At 37.5% G+C, this 8,530-nt stretch overlaps 1 protein-coding gene across 1 annotated transcript in view; it reads right to left on the reverse strand.

Moving 5' to 3' along the window:
• LOC117420659 (chondroitin sulfate N-acetylgalactosaminyltransferase 1) overlaps positions 1-7,512 on the reverse strand; it is an 85,445-nt gene extending 77,933 nt beyond the window's left edge. Inside the window, exon 1 of the mRNA XM_059024077.1 lies at positions 7,438-7,512. The gene's annotated coding sequence lies outside the window, so the exon portion shown is untranslated. The remainder of the gene's footprint in view (positions 1-7,437) is intronic.
• Between the last annotated feature and the right edge of the window lie 1,018 nt (positions 7,513-8,530).

The raw sequence follows: 8,530 nt of genomic DNA on the forward strand, positions 1-8,530 counted from the left end.
GCAAATGCATGGAAAATTATATGCCTAGAAGTATTTCCTAAAGTTGAATTCAAAGAGTGAGGCATGGGGGCTCCCGAGTGGCTCATCCAGTAAAGGCACTCCGCGTGGAGTGCAGGATGTACCCTATAGCCTGGAGATCACCGGTTTAGGTCCAGGCTATTCCACTGCCGGACGTGGATGGGAGTTCCCAGGGGGCAGCGCCCAATTGGCCGAGCACCACCCCTGGTGGGGAGGGCTTAGGTCGGCCAGGGTGTCCTCAGCTCACCGCGCACCAGCGACCCCTGTAGACTGACCGGGTGCCTGCAGGCCTGCCTGTAGATGGCCTAGAACTGAGTGGTCCTCAGACGCTGTAGCTCTGAAGAGTGAAAAGAAGTGGATGGCTAACAGCTAATGGCACACGTTTTGGAGGACGTGTGTGCTCATCTTCATCCCTCCCGAGTCAGCGCGGGGGTTGCAAAGCATAGCTTTGAAAGATGAATACCAGTAGATTTCAATGAAGGTGATGGTGGGGCAGAGGAGAAAGACTTTCAGAATGCATTGGGAAATGTGGGCTTGGTCTTTTTAAGATTTCTTGGAGAAGTGGGGTGGAGCCTTGTCCCTAGATTTGCAGCAAACCTCCAATTAAAGATAATATGGATTGTTTTGTTTTAGTCTATGACTACCCTAATGAAGTAATGAAGAGCAGGCATCATTCATAATACAGTCATGAATGGTGAGAATACACTGTACACAACTAAATAGTTAACTAGATATAAGTATTTCAAATGTTTGCTTCTTTTCAACTATTGAAGAAAATGTACATTTTGTTTAGTATTTGACGTGTACATTTTTTCAAATATCCTGTATATCCAGATGACTTTAGTTACAGTAAGTGAACAATACAATACCATTTAGAGGACATTTTCAATTTTCCACTTCTTGAAGCAAATAGCTGGCATTGCAATGAACATTTTGAGGATTATCTCCAATGACACCAGACTTGGTATTGAAAAATAATTGCCACCTCTGACTATTTGACAATGTACTTTTTTCACATTAATTATAAATGGTATATTACCTTCAGTGCATATATGTCAATTGTAATAGTTTGGGCTAATGTCCAGTAGTGTATCTTTTAATAATTCCTCCCACTGAATAAATTTGATAAGATGCTTCAAAATCCCTGTAACTTGCATAATATGTTCATAAAGTTGTTAATTTCACTGCAGTATAACAAATATATCACACTGGGTCCAGTGTATGTGATTCACTGTCAGGTTTATGTCATTCAGGTCATGAAACTACTCTTCAAGTTTCATAAAGGAAAGATAATTTTATGTTGCAGGATTTTCAATGTCAAGGGAGATTCACTTTACTTAATTGGTTTGTAGTTCTTTTATTCCCTATAGCAAAGACAATATACGTTAATTAATTTCTGTGGTTTTCTTTACATCAATACTGCATTACAGTGAAAAATAGTAAATTAATCTAACATACATATTAAAATTATATTTTATTAGAATAATCCATCATTGTTTAATGCTTAATCGATTAGTATAATGTCCCAATGACCAATGTTGTGTTACAGGGAATGTTGTGGTATTTTAACAAATTTAATTTGTATCTGTGAAACAGCTCAAATAAATCCATATATTCTTGCAATTTTATAGTTTTACTAAAATCACTAAAACAGTTTTGTGAAATGTTATGTTGTCTCCTCCCTCACAAATTGGCAAATTACTTATTGCTGTTGTTTCACAAAAAAGGGTTATATGACAAATATTATTATTATTTATTTCTTAGCAGATGCCCTTATCCAGGGCGACTTACAGTCATAAACTAAAAATACATTATAAAAGGTATATATCATACAAGTGCCATTTTATGTCATTGATGACCGTGACATATATCTACAGTATACACAGAATAGTATAGAATATGAATTACCATGACACTTGGATAAACGATTCTCCAGTTATATAGTAATATGTAAGCTGTACGGACAGATATCCCTAGAATCTGCCATTATCAATAATATAAGCTAATTAATGTTAATACCAACGTTCAAAACAATTGGATAAGCGGCTTTCCGGATATATGGATTAATCTATGAAGTGAGATATACGTACATACTGTATATACGACTACCTACACTATATCCCCTTCACAGGGGACTTTATCATTTGAAATGAATACCTAATGCTTCAATACAAAGGAATACCAATACAAATCTCAAGTTTACTACAGAAACTGGACCCCTCAATATTTCTCCAAATCCTCTACCTGTCTTTGAATACAACACTTGAGGTCTTAAAAATGCACTTGGATTTATAAAAGGCTTCCATTGATCAGTGAAACAGTAATTCATTGCAGTGTTCATTGATATAGTTAGAAATGTATTGAGCGCTGAAGGTATCAATTACTAGGCACCCCACAGAGTGATAGGGAATAGACATTTAACCACGTATGTGGCTACATTGGAATTACAGTGCCTTGCGAAAGTATTCGGCCCCCTTGAACTTTGCGACCTTTTGCCACATTTCAGGCTTCAAACATAAAGATATGAAACTGTAATTTTTTGTGAAGAATCAACAACAAGTGGGACACAATCATGAAGTGGAACGAAATTTATTGGATATTTCAAACTTTTTTAACAAATAAAAAACTGAAAAATTGGGCGTGCAAAATTATTCAGCCCCCTTAAGTTAATACTTTGTAGCGCCACCTTTTGCTGCGATTACAGCTGTAAGTCGCTTGGGGTATGTCTCTATCAGTTTTGCACATCGAGAGACTGAAATTTTTGCCCATTCCTCCTTGCAAAACAGCTCGAGCTCAGTGAGGTTGGATGGAGAGCATTTGTGAACAGCAGTTTTCAGTTCTTTCCACAGATTCTCGATTGGATTCAGGTCTGGACTTTGACTTGGCCATTCTAACACCTGGATATGTTTATTTGTGAACCATTCCATTGTAGATTTTGCTTTATGTTTTGGATCATTGTCTTGTTGGAAGACAAATCTCCGTCCCAGTCTCAGGTCTTTTGCAGACTCCATCAGGTTTTCTTCCAGAATGGTCCTGTATTTGGCTCCATCCATCTTCCCATCAATTTTAACCATCTTCCCTGTCCCTGCTGAAGAAAAGCAGGCCCAAACCATGATGCTGCCACCACCATGTTTGACAGTGGGGATGGTGTGTTCAGGGTGATGAGCTGTGTTGCTTTTACGCCAAACATAACGTTTTGCATTGTTGCCAAAAAGTTCAATTTTGGTTTCATCTGACCAGAGCACCTTCTTCCACATGTTTGGTGTGTCTCCCAGGTGGCTTGTGGCAAACTGTAAACGACACTTTTTATGGATATCTTTAAGAAATGGCTTTCTTCTTGCCACTCTTCCATAAAGGCCAGATTTGTGCAGTATACGACTGATTGTTGTCCTATGGACAGAGTCTCCCACCTCAGCTGTAGATCTCTGCAGTTCATCCAGAGTGATCATGGGCCTCTTGGCTGCATCTCTGATCAGTCTTCTCCTTGTATGAGCTGAAAGTTTAGAGGGACGGCCAGGTCTTGGTAGATTTGCAGTGGTCTGATACTCCTTCCATTTCAATATTATCGCTTGCACAGTGCTCCTTGGGATGTTTAAAGCTTGGGAAATCTTTTTGTATCCAAATCCGGCTTTAAACTTCTCCACAACAGTATCTCGGACCTGCCTGGTGTGTTCCTTGTTCTTCATGATGCTCTCTGCGCTTTAAACGGACCTCTGAGACTATCACAGTGCAGGTGCATTTATACGGAGACTTGATTACACACAGGTGGATTCTATTTATCATCATTAGTCATTTAGGTCAACATTGGATCATTCAGAGATCCTCACTGAACTTCTGGAGAGAGTTTGCTGCACTGAAAGTAAAGGGGCTGAATAATTTTGCACGCCCAATTTTTCAGTTTTTTATTTGTTAAAAAAGTTTGAAATATCCAATAAATTTCGTTCCACTTCATGATTGTGTCCCACTTGTTGTTGATTCTTCACAAAAAATTACAGTTTCATATCTTTATGTTTGAAGCCTGAAATGTGGCAAAAGGTCGCAAAGTTCAAGGGGGCCGAATACTTTCGCAAGGCACTGTATACTACAGTAAGCATTGTATCAGCTTTCTGCTTTTCCTGTGTGCACCACACAGTCTAAATGTTTGTAAGGTGTCTCTTTTTGTGAGCAGATCAGAACATATTGCAAACATAGAAAAAAATTCTCAAAGACCTGAAAGTGTCTTACCTTTAGTGCAACATCAATCACTAACAAACTCATTTTGTCAATAGTTGCTTCTTTCTATTCGTACATAGTGCTGTTTCACCTCTCCGCCACATCTAAACAACAAAATCTCTTACCCTATCACCTAAAATATAAAACTTGACTGGTTTTATGCCAATTACTAAAATCAATTAATTAATTTACATGAGTAAACTCCTTCCAGACTAGATAAAGTCCAGCACATAATTTTCATGAACCTAAACCTAACAAACTAAACCTAACAAACACTTATATATAGTCTAAATGTTACAAGTAACCGACTTCCCACTATCATGGCCCTTTCAAATTTTTAAATAAGCTTGTTACATATGCTGGACTTTCAATAACCACCTTTTTGTGAAACAAAAATGTATATCTTCATACTATAAGTAAAAAAGTTATGAAGTATATTGGTAACATACATTCCCTGTCATGGTTGTAATTTTAAACGTACACACAGACAGACAGGCATGTTTCTCTATATATCCCCATATTCTCATACTCTCCATAAGCAGCAGTAAAGAATTGGGGACCATTTTCGACTGTAATGTAATAATAAGGCATGACTATTTATTTGGGAAAAACAACTGCTAAAATCATACTTTCTGTAATTACCTGTACATCTGTTTCATATGGTCCTTTTACTCTTGATACTGTTGATAACAAAAATGAAGAGCATTTTCCACTTAATAAAGGAAAGAGCAAAATCTAGGTCATGTAACCACATTTTATCACAACTGGATTAGTGATGACAAGTACATGCCTACAGTACATGACAGGTACCTCCTTATATACCCAGGACCTGTGTGATGTACCGACACCTGCACTATACCTAGGGCTTCTGTTTTTCGGTTTTTATTGCTGTAAAAACCTTTGTATAAGTCTATTTTCTAGGTATTTATAAGGGGTCCTAAAAAGGGGGGAGCAACTTATACACTGGTGTAATCTATAGGCTTTTTCCTGAAATTGTTGTTGCAAAAAGAGGGGGCTGACTTATACACCAGTTTTTACGGTAATTGTATTTTTCAGTGCTTATTTTTAGCTATTTTTTTGAGTTTTATGTAACTCTTTAAAATGTTTTTCTGTCAAAATATGTATAGTAACTCGACAGTACTTGCACACTTAAGTTGTACCTTCTTTCCTTTGCTGTCTTCCACAATGAAATCCCTATGGTCACGGGCACATTCTTCTGGGGTTTTTGTGTGCAGGCATTGTTTTACATTTCGCCACAATTATGTTTTAAATCCTCCATATCTTAACTGTAATACAGCTTTAAATCCCGCTAACAAGCCTACATTCCTGATTGTACTCTTGTTTTAAATCTCGCAAGCTGAGTCTCCAATAGAAATATAGGAATGTGCTGTCACTCAGTAGTTGGGGTGGGTTTAAAGTATTCAGAACGAATCAATGATAGATACAAGTCAGGAAGGCGGGACATTGCCCAGCAGCACTGGGAAATGTATTTATTATTATTTTTGTAGTAGGTTTTATTTTTTAACGGGAAAAGCATAAAGTCAACGCAAATTGATTAACCATTTACACAGTTTTTCCGGTGTTTTCTGGTTTTATTGGCTATCCACCGATTTCATTTTTTTTGTATCGGGGGTGTTTTATCGGGTTTTAGCGGTTAAAACCGAAAATCAGAAGCCCTAACTATATCCCCCACTCCCTGGTGGGGAATAATACTTACTGGCTGTAACTACAAAAATCTGGCTGCTCAAAATAGAATCTATGAAAGTAAGAATGGCATGAACATTTGCTTCTGTGGGAAAAACCTGAGGTTCAAAGCCCTTACCAATAGATATAGATTAAATGATTGAACTGTGTCTCCTGAGAACTACCGTCCCGCTCCAAGAAGCTATGAGAGTGCAAAAATTCATCCTATTTGCTTCTCTGGGAACAACAAGTTCAGAGCAGATTGAGGGAGACTTTCATCAATCTATACTTCATCAAACTTCAGGGGAATTTCATAGTGCAGTAAAATGCTTGAATCCAATCCAATGGTAGAATCAAATCAACCCCTGAGGTATAAAGATTATATTGGGTTCATGAATGTTTTTTGAAGCCAGTCTACAGTACCCACTATTTTGAACTTGACTCAATTTAACTAAAGTTGCTGTGAGATCTCATGAGATTAGAAAAGCCCCTTTCACACTGGCACTCCTACTTGGATCCTGCTTAATGTGAAACCTTGTATCTGGGTCATACACAGGATGACTTAATCGGCAGCGACACACCTCAGGATGTGGGTCGGCGCACTTTGACCCGGGTCGAGCGAGACAAAATGCATGATGGGTTTCGTAAGCGGACAAAGTAACAAACAGCCGTGCATGAGTGAAGGTTTCACTTCAGTAAGCAACATTTCTGTTTAGCTATATTTTTGTTGATTGAGACACACTATGAGCCAGATTACAGCAGGGATGAAGAAACATTTGCTCAAATCAACATCTGGGCCAACGGTTTAATCCAGAGAAGCTTTAACGGAAACGTGTGAAGTCACGTAGCCGACCCGGGTCCACAACACATAGAACATGCCAGTGTGAAAAGGGCTAAAGACACAAGGAGATCATAACAGGACCCCACAGACTAGAACGTTTCCCATAGTAAAAGCATAACAAAGTGTAATAAATCTTAGTGAAAGCATGGTAACACATGGTAACAATCGTAAAGTACAGAGAGGTATGGTAAAGCCTAATACAAAAAAAGGTAATCTTTGGTAAATGCATAGTATAACCATGGGAAAAGCATTATTACCTATGCAAAATTTAACATTGAATTTACAGTGGTAACCTTTTTATATGATTTTACTTTGATAATCTAAAACAATATTCAGTACAGCTGGAGGGATAAACCAAACACTGAGCAAAAACAAACCAAAAGGTTATGATGTAATAATAATAATAATAATAATAATAATAATAATAATAATAATAATAATAATAACAACAACAACTTACCAGTTCTGAGTTTATTGCCTTAATAAGGCATAAACTCAGAAGTGTTGCACTAACAACAAAAATAAAAAATCATATTATACTATTAATTTTCTGAAAATATAATGTTTTTCCTTAAATAACACATAGAAACAGAAATGTTATAAACTTGTTCAGCCCTCCAGAGATCTTAATGTGATAGAACCTTTTTGTTTAACTGAAGTAAAATAATTGCTTAAACACTCACCTATCAAAATGCTTTGGTCAGAAGTTCAACAGATGACTTATAATCAGTATCGTGTCACATATGTAACTGAGATGGATTCACCAGTGAGCAGGAGGATGATGGGAAATGTAGTTCTGAGAGGTCCATGCCAGTGCATGGGAAGCCATCTTCAGGCAGGGAATGCAATGTAAAAATTTAAAAAAGTGGTCAAAATGTAAAAAAAAAAAAAAATTTTAAACAATACACACACCTTACATAAACAGATGTAGCAACACATGGGAACATGTAACACAATAAAATAAAAAGGTCCTTATGTACCCTTTAAGCACAACATTGCAAAAGGAAAAATATATGTGCTATTGCCATTACTTACAGTGAAAATCATTGCACAGAGGAACTCCATCAAATTAACCAGTGACTGGCCTCGCAGCTAGAGAAACAGATTTTTCTCTGTGTAAATAGCACTAGTGTACAACGGAAATAGTGTCTGTACAGTACACCAGTTGTAGAAATTGGCTGAATATGTCCTTTCAATATGCGGTTAGCATCGTCTGTATCCCTGGGTTGGCAAGCCCGCTCCCCCGAGAAACCAGCTGATGTGTTTCAAGTAAACTCAAGATTGAAGGTTGCTGCGTACTCATGCAATTCGCCTTTCTTTGGCTTGAGGTGGAATTTAGTCCTCCCTAGTGAAATGTATAAATTGCCTGACAGTTTCCAAAGACAAACTCTCTTTTTTATACTCAGAACATCAGCACAGCTCACTAACAACAAAGTTACTGTGCGATTCAAACACTCCACTCACACAACTTGAAACACAGAAATATGTGTGCCCTCAGGTAAAGCTTATTTTACTTAGATCCATGATGCTTGCTGTCTACATGCGTTTTTATAAACTTTCTGTTTTCTGTAGTTGTTCACGCATTTACAAAAAAAACTCCAGTAACACAGTGAATATATTTATTGTTTCAATAATGCATCCAATGCAGCTTCCCAAGTTAAGCATGGTTAACAAAATTGTACCATAATATACATTTCTGTAAAGTACCGTGGTTTTACTATGCCTTACTACACTTCGCTGTGCTTTTACCTTGGTAGACTAGAGAATCACAGAACT

Source organism: Acipenser ruthenus, chromosome 1 (genome assembly GCF_902713425.1).
Source record: "Acipenser ruthenus chromosome 1, fAciRut3.2 maternal haplotype, whole genome shotgun sequence".
In the NCBI taxonomy this organism is placed as follows: Eukaryota; Metazoa; Chordata; class Actinopteri; order Acipenseriformes; family Acipenseridae; genus Acipenser; species Acipenser ruthenus.